The 24,725-nt window shown below is 35.0% G+C and overlaps 1 long non-coding RNA gene across 5 annotated transcripts in view; it reads right to left on the minus strand.

Moving 5' to 3' along the window:
• The window catches only part of LOC140610079 (uncharacterized), a 171,205-nt gene that overhangs the window by 52,704 nt on the left and 93,776 nt on the right, over positions 1–24,725 (minus strand). For 3 of the 5 annotated variants that reach the window (XR_012011861.1, XR_012011859.1, XR_012011858.1), the window contains exons 3-4: positions 20,944–21,108; positions 14,722–14,764 (exon numbers count right to left, since the gene is read on the minus strand). This is a non-coding gene — a long non-coding RNA (uncharacterized lncRNA). The remainder of the gene's footprint in view (positions 1–14,721; positions 14,765–20,943; positions 21,109–24,725) is intronic. The other 2 variants (XR_012011863.1, XR_012011860.1) reach the window with 1 other exon arrangement.

Consider the following 24,725-nt stretch of genomic DNA (forward strand, 5'->3'; position numbering starts at 1 on the left):
AAAATCATAGTATTTGCTTGGTCAACATCAGGATTCTTTTTGTTTGTTTGTTTGAGTCTTGACATATTTGATTTCTCCTTTAATTTTCATTAGCATATCTTTTGTTTCAAGTGTACAACATATTTATTCAACAACTCTATATGTTACCCAGTACTCACCATCATAAGTGTGGTCACATTCTGTTACCATAAAACATTATTATATTATTGACTATTTCCTTATGTGATATTTTTCACTCTCTGACTTATTTATTTTATAACTGCATGTTTATACCTCTTTTTTCAAACATTTTTTTAAAAAAAACATTTATTTGAGAGAGAAAGAGTGGGAGGAGGGGCAGAGGGAGAGAGAGAAAGAATCCTCAAGAAAACTCCTCGCTGAGTGTGGAGTCTGATGCAGGACTCCATCTCAGGACGCTGAGAGCATGACCTGAGCCAAAATCAAGAGGCGGCCCCTTGATCAACTGAATAGGCCAGGCACACCAGTTTATACTTTTCAGTTCCCTTTAATTTGGCCTAATCCAGCCCTGGTGGCCCAGCGGTTTAGTGCCGCCTTCAGCCCGGGGTGTGATCCTGGAGATCCACGATCGAGTCCCACTTCGGGCTCCCTGCATGGAGCTGCTTCTCCCACTGCCTGTGTCTCTGCCTCTCTTCTCTCTCTGTGTCTCTCATGAATAAATAAATAAATAAATAAATAAATAAATAAATAAAATATTAAAAAATATATTTAAAATAATAATAATAATTTGGCCCAATCTGCTCTCTTCTGTCTGGTTTTGTCGTTGTTGTTTTTCATTTGTTTCTTAGATTCCATATATAAGTGAAATCATAAAGTATTTGTCTTTTCTGTCTGACATATTTCATATAGCATAACATACAATGGACCCTCTAGGTCAATCCATATTGTTGCAAATGGCAACATATCATTCTCTTTTATATCTGAGTAATATTTCATTGCACATATACACCCCATCTTCTTTATCCATTCATCTATCAGTGGGCACTTGGTTTCCTTCCAGTCTTGGCTATGGTAAATAATGCTTCAATAAACAGGTGGGGGGCAGGGGGCGCCTGGGTAGCTCAGTGGTTTAGCGCTGCCTTCAGCCCAGGGTGTGATCCTGGAGTCTTGGGATAGAGTCCCACATCGGGCTCCCGGCATGGAGCCTGCTTCTCCCTCTGCCTGTGTCTCTGCCTCTCTCTCTCTGTTTCTCTCATGAATAAATAAATAAAATCTTTTAAAACAATAAATAAACATAAGGGTACACATATCTTTTTGAACAAGTTTTTTTTTTTTTTAATTCCAGCACAGTTAACATACAACATTGTATCAATTACATCATTAGCATTTCTTCTAGATATTCTCAGGACACAAGTATTCTATCTACCCCTCAGCATTACAAATTAAAGGTAAGATTTCATTTAAACCAAAAAATAGAGATCATTTATATCTGTCTTCAAATAACCTGCAAAACTGCTATGGTGAAAATGCGCTAGTCTCAACCTGTGGTTGCAGAAAGCTACAATAGGACTAGAAGGATTAGACAGGCAGATTACAGTCAAAATAAAGAGTTGAATTAGAACTGGAAATGGAGTATTCTATCTTGTGAGTTAGGCATTCCTGGTCACTTGATGTGCCTTATCATTTATTGGGGATGTTGTAAAAGAATTTAGCACAAATTTTAGAAACAAGTTTTTGGCACAACTTTCTGCCTCTTAGGGCCCCTTCTATTTCAGGAAACCCTAGTGTATGGCCAGCTCTATTGACCACTCACCTAAACTTGTATTTTACTTTTGTTCAATATGAACTGATGTATTTACATACATGCTACCACAGTATACAAAGCAGCCTCTTGGTGATACCTAATTTCCAACAAATTTCCATGTGTAAATAATTATCCCTGGAGGAGATATCTTTGACAAACCAGACAAACTGTTGACAGTAGATACAAAGGCCTGTGTGGGGCAGCATTTATGAGATAAAAGGCCAAAGGCAGGTGAATAAATATATAGATATATTGTTATTCTGGTAGCAAGTTTCAAACACTTTTCTTTTCCCTTATTTCTTTAGTAGATTTATAAAGTGACTTTTAATGGTACCAATATTCTTTCCCCCATCAATATTCAATGTGAAGTGTTACTGAAGTCACTGATGGCTAAAGAAAGACATTTTTGCGCAGCTGAATGCCAAGATATTTTGACACAGTTGTTTAAATGTGCCATATTAAGTGACATGAGTCAGAAGGTAAAAACATTCCGAATTTAAAAAATATAATTTTAATAACAATATATTATTATATTAAGATTCATTTCACCCTCCACCCTAACTTGCCCCTAATCCCTCCCTACTCTATCCCTGAATATCCAGCACCTCATTTGGGGATGGAGTAAAACATGGCTCAGGGTTGGATGGAGAATAGAGATCAAATGAAGCTCAAAGGCAGAATTGAAGGATACAGTATATGGGTTGTGGAGTGGTGACGTGAGGAATAAGATAGACAGCAGAAGGGAGTGAAGACATCTAATGAACATATTACTTTATAATCTGTAAAATCTTAATGCACATTTGAAGGTCCCCTCTTCAACCTATGTTTAAATTTATTTATTTATTTATTTATTTATTTATTTATTTATTTATTATTTGAGAGACAGAAAGAGAGAGAGAGAGGCAGAGAAGCAGGCTCCTTGCAGGGAGCCCGACGCAGGACTCGATCCCGGTTCTCCAGGATCACACCCTGGACTGAAGGCAGCGCTAAACCACTGGGCCACCTGGGTTGCCCAAGCTATGTCAAAATCAATTGCTAACTCACCATCTTAGGGAAACAGGGAAGCCTCAATAGGCAGACCTTTTTGCTGATCATCTGTGAACCCTGGTCCCTTCCAAAATATGTACTACTAAGAGCGTGGCTGAGACATGACACCCTATCACTGGACCAACTGAGAATGCTAAAGTGAGAGGAGAAGCAGCTCACTATTCTCTTCCCTGAAAATAAATGAATCTCAACCACTGTACTATTGGGTAATTTGCCACTTAAATTGTCAATACTCATGAGTTCTAGGGTTTTGGGAATCCTAACACCCCATTGTTACTTATTTAATTTAACAAAATCCCCTTTACTCCTTTGAGAAGAACTCCATTCTGTGCATTATTAAAATTAATGGAAATTAAATAGGATTTGAGAGTCTTGAGAATTCTGCAACAAGATGTGAGATATGCAGAGATATTCCAAGTGGCTGGCTTGGGAATGCATTAGTGACAGTAGATGAATCTGTAAGAACAAAAGTATTATTCTTTGTCTTATTCACCACCTAATTAATACATGCTAGAGGGGAGATGAATGAGCAGAAAACATATAGAAATGTGAGAGATAATAAAACTGATCCAGTTGTTGGCTTAGTCTAAGTGTAGAGCAGTTGATAGTCCAATGAACAGTGTCCACAGAAATCTGGTCAATTTGAACCTACTTCCTGTGGACCTCCAAGGAGGTCTAACTTTGTGAAAGAGCTTAGATGAAGTAATGGAAAAGGACATGACACAAAAATTTTAACTGGCTTTCATAAGTTTCTTAATTATAAAGCATTCATATCTTGAAATCAAAAAGTCGACGAAATTTATGGAAATTCAGATGACCTACATAATACTCATTATTCTTACAGATCCTGATAAGTATTAATAAAATATGAATGTATTTTAGTTACTTATTCATAAAGTTTATTGTCAGGATAATTAAATACCTAATTCTCCTTAGATACAGTATCTAAATCCAATAATCAAACTTTTGAATAATTCACACTCATGGGTTTTTAAAGGTAAAAATAGAGAAAGTCAGAAGTCTGTCTCTAGGAATTGTGATGGTGCTGTACCCATCTGCATGACATCGAAACAGCTAAAGCTATGAGAAACTATGTTCTTCTGAGTAAAGGTATATTTGTACCTAGGTAAGTGTGATATACAACAATGACCTAAGTTTTTTCAGAGGTCACATATTTATTACATTATTTTAAAGTATATACAATAACATACATAATATGTGTTATTAGTATATATTTGATATAATAAACATATTATATAATATAAGATAAAATCACATTTTAACACAAATTTACTGGATTATGCTCTTCTACATGATTATAGCTTATGATCCTTAATATGTGTTGTTCTAGTTCTTTAATTCTATGCAGTTTCTCTCTTTTCATTCTCAGACATTTTTGTTTCTTTATAAATGTTTTTCTACAATGTGATGGACTTTCATATTTGAGTCTTGATGTATTTGATTTTACATTAGCATATTTTCAGAAGTTCTTAGGGATAAGCATTATACAGTTCTTAAAACTTTTAAATCTTTGATTATATAATACTGAAAGTACCTAAAATTCTTTTAGTAAAAATATCTTCATAAACAAACTTAATTTTTATAAACATGCCTAGACATTATATTAACTTCAAAATCTATGATATCTGTTAAATTTTAACCTTATTACTCAGAAACTTAGACAATTCTAAAAGTAGTCACTATGTACTTCTCACCCTTTGATATCAACACTTACCAATTATTAGATATGACTTTCATAAATTACTGAATATGAAAAACATAGAGTTATAAACCAAAGACTCGCATAGTTAAATCTTGGAGAAACAAATTTAGGGTTTTCATCATTGCTGCCCTTTGTTCTCATTAAAATATTATATCCATCTCCAGGAATAAGAGCCTGTCAAAGACAGAGTATCAGTGTCCCAATACAGAACCAGAGTACAAAGCAGGGCAACTAATAATGAAAGTGCCAGCTTGTGTGAGCTTGTTCAATCCTTCAAGGTCCTTCTAGACACAACAACAATTCTGAGACAGCACAACTGAATTCTGACACTACTGACTGGTATGGTTAAAGTGTAGATAGAACATTTCTTCCACCTTCAACAGAACTGGCTCAGAATCTGAGCCTCCTGGAGGAAGGTATCAGAAACTACACAGACAAGGACTAGGGACAGTAAACTTTTTTTTTTTTCCACCACCATATCAAATTTATTATTCCAATGGCACTAATACAGCTGGAGGTGTTCACAGTGACACTGCACAAAGTTTCCTGCCTTCTAGCTTCTGTCTAAAAAGAAAGGCCTATCCTTTCTTCCTTCCCCCTTTCTGGGGGGAAATCCACTATGGGCCATTTACCCAAATAAGCCTCTTAATGTGCTTTTGTTTTTTTGGTTTTTGTTTTGTTTTGTTTTTTTCGGGTTTTTTGTTTGTTTGTTTGTTTGTTTTACATTGGAGTTTCTGAAATGGAAAAAAAAATGTTGAGTGTCCCATCCTGCCTCCCCCACCTCCCCACTGGCCAAATAAGTCCCTGCTGCCAGGGCATTTCTGTTGCCTCTGAAATCTTGGAATGCATATAGAAAGAAATGGCATCAAGTGTTCACGTTGAGTGATGGCACTGAGTGGGCCCTAGAACCTGTCAGGTGGAGCGCCACTGGACAGTCTCAAGGTGTCATGGAGAATGCGATGGCTTGTTGCTGCAGTCGATAGTTAGCCGGGTGCAGGGGCTGTGCTGAGTCCCACCTGGGGTGGCGGGCTGCAGGGGAGGGCTGCCTACAATTTGTCCAGGAAGTTGTCCAGGGCAGAGATGCCTTCCTTCAAGCCTTTACGCTTGCGTGTTTCGAAAAATAACAAGGCCTGAAGGAAGATTGATGATAACCACTGCTAAAAATTTGCCTCTACGAAATGAAGCACTGACCCACTCATCCATGAAATCCTTGCAAAACGTGATCACAAGATTTCCCTGACTCTACCCACCTTCCCTCCATTGCACTCCCTCCATCACTTTCTTTGCCCTAGAATTCTATAGAAAGGATTCAGGCTTTGGGCTAAAATATTGTCTTAGTACTTTTAATCCTAATGTTTTACAGGGATAGAGCATCCCACTGGTCTGCAATAAGATTTGTTTTCTGCATTAGTTCATTTCATTTCATAAAATCATGAATCAGACCCCTTGAAATATGTAAAACTCTATGTGTATTCATGATGGTTATATATATAAGGGACTGTCAGATCCCAACCCCAATTATGTGTACTTACTGAAAACACATTCACAAATGAGCAGAACTCAAGATCATAAGTTCTATTAATTTTAATGCTCCCAAGATGAGTCAGAATTTTTAAAGAAAATGGCTCATTTGCTTGGATCCTTAGCTCTGGAAGTTGTTTTAAATTAGTGAAATTGGTTGTCCCGAAATGTTTAAGTTGATGTAGAGTTTTTCTTTCCACTTCTGAGGATTCTTTCCAGTGATTAAAGAGGTTTTATATTTTAATATTAAATAAAAATTTGCCCTCAATAACTTTTAATATTTTAATAGAATATGCATGCTTTTCCTAATATTAGTCAGTTCAAAATGATGTATAAACTATTATAGATTGAATTTCATTACTGTTCTAATTTCTCTATGAGCTACTGTGTTATTTCCCCACTGCTCAAATCTAAAATATTATGTGACAATAAATATTTAAGAGGATGAATTCCACAGCAATTTTGGTTAATAGAATTCACCATAACTAAGAAAATTATTATAATAAATATGTATTAAGATCCATTTTCACCAAATCCCAGAATATTAAACATTTACAAATGCCCTTAAAATTTAAATAAAATATAAAATATTCTTAAAGAATGCAAACTTGTAAAATTTGTCATCCAGAGAAACAGTGCAAGCAAAAATGTGAGTTGGTTTAGAGACACATAGAGAAGTTTCATAATCACTAATACTTAACTTTCTACTCATAGTTCAGATAAATGTGACTCTGAAAATACATATCTATTTTGATGTTAAGAAGATTGTAATATGACTTGGCATGACATTTTTCAGGTCTCCTTTTATTCATATAACAACTATTCATTCAATAAGTAAATATATGTATGTATATATAACATATATCCAGTAATAACTTCAGAACTATTCAAAATGATATATATATTCAGTAATAAGTCTGATATTGATTCATGTTGATATTATTTTGGATGTACTGAGTTAATATAAAAGTTAATTTCATGTGTTTCTTTTCACCTTTTAATATGGATACCAGAATTTTAAATTACGTATGTAGCTCTCATTATATTTCTACTGAATAGTGTTGGTCTAAGAGAAACTGACAAAAAACGTATACCTAAAGATATATATATATATATATAATTTATGTAAAAACAGCATTCTAAATCTGATAATCAGAAAGTCATGATAGAGCATGTAATAGGATGAATGGCCACTCAAAGACATCAAATCCTAATGCCTAGAACTTGTAAATGTTATTTTATTTGGAAAAAGGATATTTACAAACATGATGAAAGAATTTTGAGTTGAGGAGATAACTTTGGATTACCTGAATGGGCCTTAAATGTCTTCCAAGTACCTTTATAGGAGAAATGCAAAAGAGATAACACAAAAGAGAAGAGTCAATGTGACTATGGAGGCAGGGTTTGGAGTGATGTGGCCACAAGCCAAGGAATGCTGAAAGCTGGAAGACACAATGAGTCCCTAGAGCCTCCAGAAAAAGTATAGCCCTGCCAACACATTGATTTTGGACTTCTGGTCTCTAGAACTATGTAAAAATACATTTGTGTTTTAAACTGCCCAATGTGTGGTAATTTGTTATAATAGGTACAGAAACTAATACAGAGATAATGTTGGGAAGAGGCCATATGAAGTGGCATTTAAAGTAAATGGGGAGAGGAAGTTCCTTGAATGGAATGATCAGAGAAAGTCTATCTGAGACAACTACATTTAAGTGAGATGTAAAAAACAAGAAGGTACTATTTGAAGAGATTGGGAAGAACATTCTTATTACAGGGAACAAGATACGTACGGGCAGGCTCTGAGATGGAAAAAAGACTCATTTCTTCCAATAACAGAAAATAAGCCAAAGTTTCTGCAATATAGTGAGCAAAGGAGAGAATGACTCAAGAAGAAAATGGAGAAGTAAGCAGAAAGCATTCAGGGCCATGTCTGCCATGATGAGGAATATGGATTTTTATTTTAATTATAACAAACCGCATTAAGTGGAGGAGTATCATGGTTAAATTTATGTTTAGAGAAAGACTTCTATGGTTGATTTGTAGAGAATGTTCTGGATGGTAACTAGTACAGAGCAAGAAAATCAGTTATGAAGTTGCTGTAGCAGGCCAGGCAATAGATATTGATAATCTAGACCAAGTTGCTGGTAGTAGAGATGGTAAAAAGCAAAACAATTTAAGATAGATTTTGAAGACTGAATGTGGGGAAATTGTATGAATTGGGTATGGTGAGTGAAAATATACAGAATAAAATATAATTCCTAGGTTTCTGACTTGGACAACTAAACTGATTATTGAGATGGGTAAGACCAGAAGACAAGGAATTTCACAAAAGTTTATGTGTTCAATTACAGTCATGTTAATTTTGTTTTTTTGTTTTGTTTTGTTTTTTTTACAGTCATGTTAATTTTGAAGTGCATGTGAGATACCAACTATATTCCAAGCAGAAATATATATAAATTTATGTATGAGTTTTGAGGTCCAAGGTGAACACTAGGTTCAAAATATAAATTTAGAAGTCATTAGTCAGTAGTGGTAAATAAATTCATGGGGATGGGTAAGATGACCTAAAGAAAGAGCATAAAGAGATAATGCTGGTAGCCATTGTTGAACTTCCTCCCCATGGTTGCAAGCTCCTTTCCCTCAGGCCAAAATAGTTTACAAGGTACAAAGAAGGACATTACATATTAATAAAAGTTCAATAAAGCAAAAGGTGCAACTATAAACATTTGTGCACCTAGTAAAAGACCACCAAAATGAATGAAATAAAAATTGTCAGAATTGAAGGGAGTTCTACAATAAAGGTTAGAGACTTCAATATTCCCCTTTTAATAATAGATAGAACAGGGATCCCTGGGTGGCGCAGCGGTTTGGTGCCTGCCTTTGGCCCAGGGCGATCCTGGAGACCCGGGGTCGAATCCCACGTCGGGCTCCCGGTGCATGGAGCCTGTTTCTCCGTCTGCCTATGTCTCTGCCTCTCTCTTGCTCTGTGTGACTATCATAAATAAATTTAAAAAAAAAAAATAATGGATAGAACAATAGAACAATGAGACAGAAGATAAGTAAAGAAATAGAAGACCTGAACAACAAACTAGATCTGACATATACAGAGTACTTTACCCAACAAAAACAGATTATACATTCTTTTCAAGTGCATACAGGATATTTTCCAGCATTGACCATATCTTAGGCTACAAATTAGAACTCAATAGGTTCAAAGATATAGAGATCGTACAAAGTATCTTCTCTGACAGCAACAAGATGAAGTTAGAAATCGATAACAGAATAAAATTAGGAAAATAACAAATTTATGGATATTAACATACTCTTAAAACAACCTATGAATTAAAGAGCTCAAATGGGAAATTAGAAAATCCTTAGAAATGATAAAAACCACATCATAATATACCAAAACATATAGGATGCAGCAAAAGCAATGCTAAGGGAGAAATGCATAGCTGTAAATCTTACATTAAAAAAATTAGAAAGGTCTCAAATAAACAGCCTAACTTTACAAAGAAATTAGGGGAAAAAAGAACAAGCTAAATCCAAACTAACAGAAGGAAGTAAATAACAAAGGTTGAGTCAGAGATAAAGTAGAGAACAGAAAAACAATGGAGAAAATCTGTGAAAACAAAAGTTTGTTCTTTGAAAAGATTGGCTAAATTGACAAGCCCTTAGCTAAATTGACAAAGAATAAAGAGAAAAGATTCTGTTAAAATCAGAAAAGGAAGTGAGGACATTATTACTTATTCTACAGAGATAAAAAAGATTTTAAGACTACTATGAAAAATTGTACACCAATAAATTGGATAACATATGAAATGGACAAATCCCTAGAAACACAAAACATACAAAACTGAATTACAAAGAAACAGGAATTAGAATACATCTATAATTAGTAAAGGGAATAAATCGGTAATATATAAAAAAATCTCCAAGCAAAAAAAAAAAAAAAAAAAGGCGTGGAGTTTATGGATTCACTGATGAGATCTACAAGCATTTAAAGAACTAACATTAATTCTTCTCAAACTTTTCTACAAAATCGGAGAGGAAGGAACACTTCCTTACTCATTCTATAAAGTGAGCATTGCACTGATAACCAAGCCAGTCAAAGACACTACCAGAAAAGAAAAACACAGACCAATATTCTTTATGAATATTGATGCAAAAATCCTCAGCAGAATACTAGCAAATCTAAGTCAACAGTATATTAAAAGGATTATACACCATGCCCAAGTGGGATCTATTCCTGGAAGTGTTCAACATATGAAAATTGATCAATGTAATAAACCATATTAACATAATGAAGGAAAAAATACATGATCATTTCAATTAATGCAGGAAAAGAATTTGACAAAATTCAACACACTTTCATGATAAAAAAAAAAACCCCAAAAAAAACTAGGACTAGGAAGAGACTATCTTAACATAATAAAAGCCATATGTGAAAAACCTGCAGCAAACATCATACTCAGTGTGAAAAAAATGAAAGCTTTTCCTCTAAGAACAGGATCAAGGCAAAGATTCCCACTGAGGATTGCTGAAGATGCAAAGAAACACAAGAAAACTAAATTCTAGAAGTGATAAATCCATCCAGGAGAAGAGATCCACAGTTTCTTTACTCCCTAGCAAAATATCAAAAAGAAGATAAATCTGCTAAAGATAGAATGAAAAAGAAACTAGCTAAACTTTGAAAAAACTTTTAACAGCTCCTTGAAGATTGATGTGATAAATCTGATCTTGAGGAACACCAAGCAAGTTCCCCAACTTTCAATTCTTTCCCATAGGATTTCATTGAGTGTCAAAGCCTGGTCATAGGTCAGAAGAGGCAACAGAATCTTCACCAAATACAATGACCAACAGTGACTTACTGGAGCCTGAAGATAAAGATAGGAGAATGAAGAGAAGTCACTCTCAATCCTCACCAGCTGAAGGTAATGGATGCTGAAAGCTGAGGGCAGGGAAAAATACCAAAGGAAACCTCCAAAACATTATACTAAGTGAAGGAAACCAGACACAGTAGATCACATATTACAGTTAATCCTTGTACAACATGGATTTGAACTACACGGGTCCACTTACATGTGTGGTTTTTTTTCCAATAAATAGAGTACTATAAGTGTATTTTCTCTTCCTTATGATTTTAATAACATTTTCTTTTCTCTAGCTTGTGTTATTATAAGAAAACAGTATATAACACATATATCATAAAATATATGTTAACTATGTTACCAGTAAGACTTCTAGTCAACAGTAAGCTATCAATAGTTAAGTTTTGGGGGAGACAATAAAAATATATGGCTTTTTGACTGTGCAGGGAGTCAACACACCTAAACCCCATGTTGTTCAAGGATTAATTTTATAGGATTCCATTGATATGAATTATCCAGAATTGGTAAGTCCAAAGAGACAGCATATATATTGGTGGTTGCCAGAGGCCAGGCAAGGGTACTAATAGAGAGAAACTGCTTAATGGATAAGAGGTTTTATTTGAGAGCAATGGAAATATTTTGGAACTTGGTGGTGTTTGCACAACATTGTGTATGTAGTAAATGTCACCAAATTGTTCACTTTAAAATAGTTAATTTACAGATTGTGAATTTTATCTCAATAGATTTTTTAAATAAATAAATGCCTAAAAACATGTTTTTTTTTATTCCCAAAGCAATCCCTCCAAGTTACTCTGGAGCCTTAATAGTGTACTACAGCAATCCTACAGAGGTGATGAGGCAGCCAGGTGAAAGGGGTGCAAAAAATGGGGGGGCAGGACTGGAGAGCAAAGAGGGCTCCCAGTGACAATTAAAGCTGGCTTCTGGGATCTCTAGAATCTCATGAAACCCTGCTGAAGAACATGACTTGATCCCACCATCAAAACATTTGAAGCCAGTGACAACTGATATAACTAAACAAATATGGGACAAAGCCCCAATCCAGCTACACTACTGATCAGATTAATTTAGTCCTTCATACTGACAGCCTGAAAAAAGAAGCAGCATCACTTTTATGGTGGCAAATATTATTTATAATATCCTTTTACATACAATGCCTGGAAAAAAATTTTTTAAAATCATAAGATATCTGAAGAAGCAGGAAATATGTGACCCATAATCAGGAAAGAGAAAAAAGTAATAGAAGCAAATCTGGAGAGAGCTTATATATTTGTATTATCACAAAGAGGTATTAAAATAATTAAAATCAATACATTAAAGAAATCAGTATAAAAGTTGGGCAATAGGTATGAACAAATGAAGAATTTTGGAAAGAACCAAGTGGAATAGCTGCAGGGTGAGAATTAAATTGTATTTATGTAAGGATCTTAGAGTTTATCTTTAAATTATATTATCTATAGAGCAACCTCTAAAAATGTACAGAGGTATAGGCAAAAAGTCAGTAGAGGCAATAAAAAGAAATACTAAATATAGTGACTCACCCAAAAGACACAAGAAATAAGGCACAGAGAAATAAGGAACAGATAGGAAAAATAAAATCAAATAGCAAGATGACAGACTAAAATTCAACTACATGAATAATTACACTCACTTAAAGTGGATTAAGCATTCCATTGTGAAAGGAGAATATTGTCAGACTAGACTTTGCTGTTTGGAAGAAATATACTTTAAATATAAAATAAATAAAATGATACATATAAAATAATAAATATAAAAATCCAGGTAAGTTGGAAGCTAAGTTTATCATATATTCCCCATTATAAAAGTTATGAATTCAACTAAAAACTATTCAAATATGTAAAAAAAACCTCAAAAATATTTCATTTAAAATCCATAGATTATAGTTTCATACCAGTAACTCAGAAAAAGCAAAGAATGTCCTGAGTTCTGCCCATTATGAGATGTAAAACTGAGAGAATAAAGACCATATTCTTTCCCTCAAAATTCCTCTGAAGTCCTTGCCATGAAAACAGAATACAGAACCAGAAGATCCATTCGCACTGACACTCAGGAAAACATTCTGAATTTCTATGATTTAACATATAAATGTAATATATGTGTGTATATATATATATGTGTGTGTATAAACATATTTACACACACATTTATACTTTCATACAAACACATGTGAGTATGTATAACCTGCTCCAAAAAATATTAAGTTATTAAACAGTATTAACCAGAACTAATGTTGACTCACAGGAAGTGCTCAGGCTTGACTGAGTAACAGATGACTTTTAAGACAAGACTCCAAGTAGGAAAAGACTCTTTCCACAAAAGGAGTGTTCAAGCCCTCCAATGGCCACACAGCAAAGAGGACATAACCCTCCAAGCATGCTGATCCTGCAGAGAGAGGCCAGTACCAAAAAATAACAACATAAATTTGGTGCTCAGGGAAGGACATAGAGCTTCAGTGATCCATAGAACAATCTGCAGAGCACACCTGAGAGGAGCAAAGCTTTATATAGACATTAATTGATAAAATCTCAGGACATAATGGCCACACTTTGCATAAGGCCACAAACACATAACAGTATTCAGCTATAAGGGTTTGGAGGCAAGAAATGGACATCATAACATAGAACAGACCAATTGGAAAAAAAGAAGATAAATAGAATAGAATGCCTACACTGTAATACAACATTCATTTAGCCATAGTTCTTAGGATTATCACCAGTTACCTTAGTAAGGAAGAAATCATCAACAATATCAGAACCCACTTGTATTACTCAATTGTATATATTAATCACAGTGGGGATTCAAATGCATTCAACAAACAACAGTTATCATTAAAGAGAAATATCTGAATTGCATGGGCCCTAATTATTTCTTCTTGGGTATGTGACATATTATATATTATAAATACTTGGCCACACACATGGCGGTGGGAGGAAGAAATAAATCATAAGAACATAAACAACCATGCCCAAAAATATTTTAAGTCTTATGACAGAACTGATAAATGATAGAAAGAAAATGTGTAAGACACCAAAAAAGATGTGAAAACAAATTACATCATAATTCCTCAGATATTAAAATATTTACCTAAGTCATATATTACCTCTTTATATGTCAGGATTATACCTCTCAACTCTGAATTACATAAACTCATACCGTCCCTTCATATCTCTGTAGCATTGCTTTCAAATGGTTAATAGTCATCCAGAGAATAGGGAATAAAAATATCACCATTGAAGGACTTGGATTGAAAAGTCCACAGAGATGCATAAAGATGACACAGAGATCCATTTAATGAGACAGTGTAAAATAGTAGGTGGTCCCTCGCTCCTGAAATGCTTCACGGAACAGATCGTTTTGAAAGAAGAGGAAAAGGCTTTCATATAAACTAATCACAGGTATGAGAGAGAAAGAAAATACTTTTAGAAAAGATGTGAGAAGATAAAAAGCAAGAAACCAACCTTCCCAAGACAGAAGTCTGACTCAAATGTGAGCTGCTTTTCCCCAAACTGATTTGAACTTACTAATGTCTTGAATCTGAACACTGGCACTGGAAATTTCAGAGTTCATCAATTTTTAGCACTTGGGCTTGAGACCAGAATGGAACAAGAAAAGAAGTAGAGAAGGTATGCTTCTTATATATTTTCCCACCAATTAAAAATGAACCCAAAGTGAGGAACTATTTTTCTGAACCCAGAATCACTTGTACTGTTGGGGCCATTGTCTTCCATTTAGATCTCTCAAGACATTTACATACTCACCTTAGTAAGGTGAGAAGAAGCATACACACAATCCAAGAAGAACCTGTTCGAAATTTTGAAACCACATTAGTATTAAGGAAAGTTGGAACCGGTTAAGTTCATGCTAGTTTTTAAAACATTTTTGAAATGTTATCAGAATAATCATGCACTTAGAATCAGACAAAATGTATGTGGGAGGTTTTCACTTAAAAATCACTTTGTTTACTTTTTCATTTAAACATTATTTTTATTTTTAGTTGCTATTTTTTAGGAAAGTTATGCTTGAAATATAGTTTAAGGAGTCAACACTACAAGGGCTTTATTTATGAAAAACAGCAATTCCCTGACCTGCTTTCTCCTTCTTCCCCTTCCAAAGACAAACTTTGCTCATCTTTCAGGTTATTAATTGTTTTAGAATTTGTTTCCACATCTCTAAATAATATGTTCACATTATTTTTATTCTTTTATTTTTGACTTCCCATTACAGAATGTGTGGATCTATCACCTTTTTTTCACCTACTCCTACCACACACACTTACACCCTTGGCCACTTCCTCACCACCAATACAGGTATGCCAAGAAGATATTATGACTATGTAAATATCATCCAAAGATGTGCTATGAAATGAACTATATTGCTTTTCTGCACATCTTTTTGCTTTCTCTAGAGTTAATAGTTATTATTATTTAATCATTGACTTAATGTTTTATATATGTATCACTAATTCAAGCCCTTACTTGATGTCAGTTTTATAAATCTCCTCTCAAGACAGACACATCAGATTCCTATCAGTTTCCTTCCCCTGATCTCTTGGAACCTTGTGACCTGCTACAATCATACTGGTGTTCCCCTCTGCCTGATATACCACACTCATTCTGATGGACCTTCACCATCATTCTGGGGACTTGTTTTCCCTCTCAACTCTAGTGCATCTTGTCTGATATTCCTTTTCTTCTTCTTTCTTGGTTTCCCCCATTGGGCCTTTAAAGTACTACAGCTTCCTAAGAAAGTATACAGTATAGTAGCTTCTGAAGAAATAGTGTATGAGGTAACACTCTGAAATTTTGTATATTTACAACCACCTTTCTTTTGCCACCATACCTGACTGATATTTCCTCTACTACAATGAAGCATTGGAAATATTTTCTTTCACATTTTCAGAGGTGTTGACTCAGTGCCTTCTAACTACCAGAACTAGTAATTGTCCTAATTTGGGGTCCTTTGTATTTGACTGTTTTTTTTCTGGACATCCTTAGGAGCTTCCCTTTGCAAAGTGATCAAATGAAAATGGCATCTTCACAGGAACAAAAAGATCAGTAGAAAGAAATTGATAATTAAGAAATAATATCCTATTACAAATAAGAGTAAAACATGGCAAAATACAATTTTTAACTTAATAAGTAGCAATAGTTTATTTAGAGAAAAATATTTGGCACAACTGGCTATTCATATGGAAGGAAATAATGCCTCTATCTTGCATTCCTAAAAAATAAATTCCAGATAGAAAAGATTTGAATATAAAATATAAAGAAACAAAAATCTTAGAAGAAAATTCAGGAGACTAACATATGATATACAGGAGTAGGAGCATCTGGGTGACTCTGTCAGTTAAGCATTGAACTTTTGATTTTGGCTCAGGTCATGATCTCATAGTCATGAGGTCGAGCCCCATGATGGGCTAGGTTCTGTGGGGAGTCTGCTTGGGATTCTATCTCCCTCTCCCTCTGCCCCTTCCCCTGCTCACTCGATATAATTAAATAAAACCTTTAAAATATATATATAGGAGCAGAGGAGACTTTCTTAACCAAGGGTGGAAACTTAATGTTAACTAATAGGAAAGTTAGACATATTTACCTGTATACAAATTTTAAATATTTGGATGGCAAAGATATCTTAAAGCAAATAGGCAAATGATAGGCCTAATGAAAACAGACAAAAGATATTTTAAATAAAGTAAATATACAGATGATCTTTTTTTGAGATTTTATTTATTTGAGAGAGAGAACATAAACAGCGTAAATGGCAGAGGGAGAGGGAGACAGAGAATCTCAAGTGGACTGCACTAGGTGCAGAGTCTGATGTAGGGCTTCACCTCATGATCCTGAGATCATAACCTGAGCCTAACCCAAAAGTTGGAGGTTTAACCAACTGAGCCACCTGGGCACCCAAATAGACAAATGATCTTACAAGTTGACAAGAGACAAACAACCAAATAGAAAATATACGAAAGAAATGAAACAGCAGTCAGATGCCAAGACTCCCTCTTCTACCCTGGGAAACATAGGAAGTTGATTTTTTATTTTTTGGAAAGGGTAAAAAGGCATGGGATAGTGTACCATAGTGAAAAGGAAACAACTCACTGAATGTATGCGTACTATATATTAAAACCTCCAACCTCTCCCCCATTGAGTTACCAGAAAATTGGTAACTAGGACTTCACTTTCCAGGTAGAAGACTGAAAGGGTGTCCTCTGAAGAATTTGAGCAGATCAAGAGGAAAGACCTAAGGATATTGACATTATAATTTCCCAAAACTGAATGGTCCAACTTGATCATCCTGCAATGCAGCTTGCAGAAATCATTAGCCGTCCAGAAAAGGAAAATCAAAGTAACAACGTGCATGGAAACAGACTTTCCAGAACACAAGCAACTGGAAGCAAAAATCCTATTTAGAGACACCTGGTCTGTGACTATGTCCTTGCTACAGATGAGAATGTGACCTGTTAACACTATTTGATTCAAGATGAAGGACAGCATAATGCTGTACATAATCCACATTCCCTCAAATGCAAGTACAAGTTCTTCTGGAAAAGTGATGTCAGCTTTGAGCAATAGAGACAAATCATATAGCAAAAATGTGCCCTAGTCTGCAAGACCCCAATTATGCATAGATTGGGAGCTAGCAGCCATGAACAAACATTGCCGAGATGTGTGTGGCCATCTTACTTCCTATATTCTCGATTTAGATGGGGAACCCATTAGGTGTATGTGTGCATGTGTGTGTTCCTGCCAATCTATAATGGGAATTATGCAAATTGGGTAAAGAGTGGGACTAGGATCCACATCACTACAACCAGACTTCCCAAGGGGTACCTGGAATTTGATGTCCTGGATGTAAATGGACTAGTCTAAGGCAGGAGACCACTGACTCACTGAGGAAAGTGTGACATAGGTGGGTTTTTGAACAATGACATCTATCAAGAATTACTCAGGCTTGTTGGAGTTGGATAATAAATTTTTTATTAGTCCAAGCAAGGCCTTTCTCTTGTTTATTAATTTATTCCCTTTTATCCCAATCTCATTCTCATAAGTAACCATTTCTGATATAAACTACACATGTATTATTATAAAAATGTACATTGTTACTTTTTAAATACATATTTTAAATTCACATAAATTACATTCTGTTTCTAATCTGTTTACTCAGGACTATATTTTTAAGATCAATTCACATAAGCTATGTGTATGACTGCCCTATAGGTGCGCATAATGAATGTCTATCCTATTTTACCTACTTATCTATTTTATTTGTATATTTAAATATATATTAATATGCAAACTAGTCTATTCCTAAGGTAAAAAGGAGTGATAGTCATTCAAAGGCTATAAAGAATTGGAGTTCATGGGATCCCTGGGTGGCGCAGCGGTTTGGCGCCTGCCTTTGGCCCAGGGCACGATCCTGGAGACCCAGGATCGAATCCCACGTCGGGCTCCCGGTGCATGGAGCCTGCTTCTCCCTCTGCCTGTGTCTCTGCCTCTCTCTGTCTCTCTCTGTGTGACTATCATAAATAAATAAAAAAAAAAAAAAAAAAAAAAAAAGAATTGGAGTTCAACACTTATGGCCCAGAGAGACAAGGTAATGAGAACAGGGCTCAGAAAAATAATGGGATTAATAAAAGTAAATATATAATATTATTCCCATTGCTGTACTTTTTATCTCCACAACTTATTTTTTTAATAACTGGAAGTCTATAACTCTTCATTCCCTTCATCTATTTTGCCCATCCCCCACCCACCTCCCCTCTGGCAACCACCACTTTGTTCTCTATATTTAACAGTTTGTTTTGTTTTTTTGTTTTTTAAAAAGAGGTTTCTTTTGTTTGTTTGTTTGTTTGTTTAGATTCCACATATAACAGGAGCACTGAGTAATGCATAGAATTGTTGAATCACTATGTAGTACACCTGATACTAATAAACATTGTGTGTCATTATACTTCAATAACAAATAAAAATAAAGTTTTTAAAAGATAAATATAGATAAAAACCCCCAAAGGGTTGTACTGGACTTAAATCCCCCCATTATTGCTATTATCTACTAATAGCCTGAGAGTTTATTTGTCTCCTTTCTTTGAAATACTCAGGTCGCAGAACATTTTTTTAGTTAACAAACATTGGTTTTTAGCTTTAGATTTACACAAAATTTGAGGAGAAAAGAGTTCTCACTATAGCCTTTCTCCACAAGTCTCCTTCTCCATAGTTTCCCCTCTTGCTAACATCTTGCATTAGTGCAGTACATTTCTACAACTGATGAGCCAGTATTAATATATTATTAACTGCAACACATAGTTTACCTTAGAGTTTATTTCTTGTGTTGTACATTCTATGGCTTTTGATATGGGACACCTGGGTGGCTCAGCAGCTTAGGGCCTGCCTTCAGCTCAGAGCATGAACCTGGGGTCCTGGGATTGAGTCTCACATTGGGCTCCCTGTGTGGAGCCTGCTTCTCCCTCTGCCTGTGTCTCTGCCTCTCTCTCTCTCTGTGTCTCTCATGAATAAATAAAGAAAATCCTTTAAAAAAATGTATAATGACATGTATCCACCATTACAGTACCATACAGAATAGTTTCATGACCCTAAAACACTCTATTCCACATATTCATCCCTTTCTTCCCCCCCTCCTCCTGAACCACTGGCAACTACTGATCTTTTTGCTATATCTGTAGTTTTGTCTTTTGGCCCATAACTTTATTTCTTTAGTATTCCCCTTGAAAAGAAGTTGGCCTTATTTTCCTTTTTAGGCAGTTTGTGTTGCGGTAATGCATGGCATAGGGGACAACTGAGACCTTCACACTAAATTCCTGAACGTTACAGCTGAGAGACAGAAAGAAATAAAATGAAACTATAAATTTGAGAGTAACATAGAAATTTAAAAGCACAGTTTGGTAAGACAATATATATCATGGAAAATCAAAGCTAGAGAATAAAGAGAAAACTGTAGCTCAAAATGGTAGAAAAAGTTTACATGAACTATCTATTAATGATCATTTTAAGTAATATTTAATAAATGGTAAATTGAGCATAGCAACATAAATTCATTAATATTGAAAAAAAAGTAAATGTTTTATCATCAAAGCCCTATAGGCCTTTGTCATCATTCTCTAGACCCTTAATTATATGAAACAGTATAATATGTAGTCCTAGTGCCCAAATTTAATTTCTAGAAGCTGAAATTAAAGGTGGGGCTGGCACATTTAGATGAAAGACAGTAAGAATACTTTCAAAACTTTCTGGTGATGTTGACAAGGAGCTAGCTTAAAAGGGCTCTTATTGGCCAAAATGTGAGGAATGTGGACATGAATCAAAAAGAAACTATTTATAACTGTAGAATGAAATTATTTGAGTCTGTGAAAGGCCATAAATATATGATGATGTTCAAAGGGGATAAATATTAGAAACTATAGTAGATAAATTTACCAGGTACAGCTTATAAAATTGTAAACCTACATTGTTCATCAAGAAGAGGCAGCATGTAGACTGCTAGGGTAAGTTATTTTGAAATGATGTTTTAAATTGTATAAGGACAGCTGGGATAGAGAGAAAATTTTCTATTTCTTTTCTCAGATGAGGCAGGACTCTACCATGGATGGACATCATTACCAGCATCTATGCAACCCATTAAGATACTTGGGGCCAGGGGAAAATCATGCCAAGATACGTTATACTGATCCTACCCATTGTGTCCATCAACTACCAACAGCATTCTGGATTCTTGAGTAACTACATGGGGAACTAATAATGTACATGAATATGTGTGAGAGCGATCATTTCCTGCCAATCCATAGTCCCCCTGAAATGCTGCATGCTAGGATATCACTTTACCACCAAACAGTTTAGGAGAGACACATGTTATCAGTGATTTTTATCTATATAGCTGGACTTAATATGAGTTTCACTCTTTTATTTACAAAAATAATATTAGAAAAAAAGAGGTTTTATTTTGAAAATGTAAAAGATTAAACTTACCATAAATTTCTTTGGGGATCCCTGGGTGGCGCAGCGGTTTGGCGCCTGCCTTTGGCCCGGGGCGTGATCCTGGAGACCTGGGATCGAATCCCACGTCGGGCTCCCGGTGCATGGAGCCTGCTTCTCCCTCTGCCTATGTCTCTGCTTCTCTCTCTCTGTGTGTGACTATCATAAATAAATAAAAAATAAAAAAAATTTTCTTTGAATGCAACAATAAAAAAATTTGTTGTTTAGGGACGCCTGGGTGGCTCAGAGGTTAAGCGCGTCTGCCTTCAGCTCAGGGCATGATCCTGGAATGTGGGGATGAGTCCCACACTCCGTGTGAGGAGCCTGCTTCTTCCTCTGCCTGTATCTCTGCCTCTCTCTGTGTCTCTCATGAATAAATAAAATCTAAAAAAAAAAAAAAAAAAAAAAAGAATTTGTTGTTTAAGAGCTGCAGAATTCTGTCCTGACATTTCCAAACAGAAGTGCTAAACTGCTGAAGTTATACAAACAAGTATCAGTGCAAAAGGGAAGATTCTGTACCCTGGCTCCAACAATGTGTAAACTTGAGACATGTTTTAGCTCTCTTGAATTTGAGTTTCTTCATATATAAAATGGAGAAAATACTATCTACTTCATGAGTGTTGTAAGAATGGAAGATAACCCTGTGATGACATGTCACATATACATGTCTTATAAGCATAAATATTATAATTTTTCATTCATAAAATATTTCACAGTAGTAAGAAAGGAGGAATATGAATACATAGCTGCATTTGCTTGAATTTTTATAAAGAGACCCTAGGAGGATAAATATGCAGGAAATAAGTATAGTTTCTTCTCCTGGGGAGAAGTGGAGAAACAGGGAAGGTGGGAAAGGGTAGAAGTGAGACTTTCCACTATGCCTCTTTACATTGTTTTGATTAGTTTTAAAATAAAAATTAAATCAGCTTCACAATAAATTTAAAAATTTCTCTTCCAAACTCTATCCACCAGGCCTAAATATTTTGCATGATACTTAGTCATCTCTCATGTTTCTGAGAATAAATTACTCATAGATTCATTTCCACATCCCTGCCTTCAGGAACAGGAATTCGTGATCCTCTATGATTGCCAATTAGCACTGCAAAACAAAAATGGTTCAGCCTGTTTGTGTCAGATTTCCAACTTCCCAGGAAAAGTCTGTTCTGTGTTCTTCTACAACAATGGCAGCCATCAGAAAAATCATAGATAGGTTGATTTTAGGTAACCACATAATTTGTTACTGTTTCAGATTCTCCCTTTTTTTAATGAATTCCAAGGAAAATATATTTGGCCAACTGGATTTCTTTGGAATACCAGATATCCTAGCCCAGAGATCAGCCAAAACAAACAATAGTTGACTATAGCATCTAATATTAATTTCCATCTCTGCTAATACCAATTATTCTACTGCCTATTAGAAGAAATTCTAATGTTGAAAATAAAAAGTTCAGAGTAGAATATGAGATTATAATGCTTCAATGCATTACAGTAGGAAGGCTATTAATTTTTTTTGCAGATGATTTTTTTCTCCTGGGTGGGCAGAGGACAGAATGTAGCTGAGAGTGCTTTTAGTTTGTATTCAGTCTTGGTGTTAAAACTTTCTCTCTGCTCAAGGAATCTAGAGAGATAATTACTACTTATAATAAATTCTTTATATTCAAAATTTGACATATTACAAGGTTTGCTAATGACAATGTTTATGCAGACCCCAAATCCTTCTGATTCCTTTTCACTCTTGGGGGAAAAGTTTCTTTAAAAAGATTTGAGAATCTGGTTGAACTGCATAACTCTGCTTATTTTTCAGCTCAGATAATTCAGGAAATGAAAATGTAAGCTATTCATGCCTAAAATGAAGATGTACTATAATTGGAGATCCAGAAAAAGCATTAACCTAGTTTAAAACACATGTCCTTTATTAGGGAGGAGCAAGAATTTTAACAACATAATTTAAAGTTATGTTTTCAATATTTTTGGCTACATTTAAAAAATGCTGGTACCAAATTTTGATGATCTTTTGACAATGCAGAGAAGGAAGAAGAGACTAAACCATCTCAGGGGTTTTTCTATTAGACATTTAATTCTAGCTATAATGTCCTGCCTGGTAGTGGGACAAAATGTAGCCTGACTGAAGTGACAGGTCTAAGCTCTAAAGAATCAATCCTGAAATGTAAGCTTTTTATTTCCAGTTGAACTTAATTAAAATGAAAGAAATATATGGCATAGAAATTGTTTTCATATATGTAAGCACACCAGTCTTCCCCAGTAAGAGAAGGCAAGCTTTTACTTCCAGTGCACTATCTCCCTTAGGTTAGAGGAATAGAATCCCAATTGACGTTTCAGCTGGAATGTTGAACAAGAATTCATTAACCTCGAGTATGTAGTACCTGAAAAAAGACACTATCCAAATGGATTTTTTCATTTCCTAACTTTCCACTTGGATGCAAATGGCTTCCAAATGTATAGTTCTCACTCAAATTTTTGCTTTTGGTGAGAGTCATTTGTACATTTATCTGAACCCCAAGCCCATGATCTTACCCCATTTCAGAGCATTGTACAGTTTTTTCCACCTGCTTTTCTGGATCAGCACATGTCAGCTTCTGTATCATTCAGGTTTCAACTCAAAGACCGGCCTTCCTTTCACAGCTTCTTCCCTTATATTATCTTCATATGGCACTTTCAGGGTTTGAAATTCTTATTTATGTATTTATTTATATATTGATTTCTGTTTCTTTCCAGCTAGAATCTTAGTTCATCAAGGCTAGAACATCTGTCTTGTTTACCTCTTACCTGGTCCATTACAAACAAATTATTGTAAACTACTTAACAGAAATATAGTGCTCTATTCTCAGAAATGCTATGGATATAGTAGGTAACCAAAAGTTATTCATTCTCAATAAATTCTACCACTTTGCTCAGATGTGACCAAACAAAACAAATCACTTATATCCAGTTTAAAACCAAAAGAAATACTTACTAAATACCAATTTCTTAGGTCTAAATTCAGTGTTTAAGAAAGTCAAAAATTAAAAAAAAAAGTCAAAAATTCAAATAATTTTTTCAAACTATATGACCTTATTTTGCTGAGTAACGTGAAATATGAATTTATGTGCATAATAAATTATGCAAGTAAGTCATATTATCAAAGTTTGACACCATACTAGAATAAGGTTATGGGGAGGGGTGTATTTTAATTACCTTAGAGTACTAATATGTACATTTATAATGTAACTATTATTGGGGTACATGGCTGGCTCAGTCAGTGGGGCATTCATCTCTTGATCTTGGGGTCATGAGTTTGAGCCCCATACTGGGTGTAGAAATAGCTTAAATAAATAACAAATCTTTAAAAAAATAATAGCATAACTATTATTACTAATCTTAAAATTAAATTTCAGAAAACATTAATATATCTTTAAGAAGATTGTTGTACTGGGTAGCTTGGGTGGCTCAGTTGACTAAGCATCTACCACTTGGTTTCAGCTCAGGTCATGATCTCAGGGTCTTGAGATCAAGTCCCAGGACAGGCTTCACACTCAATGTGGAGTCTGCTTCAAATTCTCTCTCTCCCTCTGCCCTTCACCCCTATGTTTGCACACGCTCTCTCTCTTTCTCTCAAATAAATAAATAAAACCTTAAAAAAAAGAACACTGTTGTACCAAAAATGTGTCTTCAAGATAAGAAACATGAGGGGGCACCTGGGTGGCCGTCAGGTTAGTGAGCAATTCTTTTTTTTTTTTTTTAATTGGAGTTCAATTTGCCAACATATAGCATAACAT

This window comes from Canis lupus, chromosome 19 (genome assembly GCF_048164855.1).
Source record: "Canis lupus baileyi chromosome 19, mCanLup2.hap1, whole genome shotgun sequence".
Taxonomy (NCBI): Eukaryota; Metazoa; Chordata; class Mammalia; order Carnivora; family Canidae; genus Canis; species Canis lupus.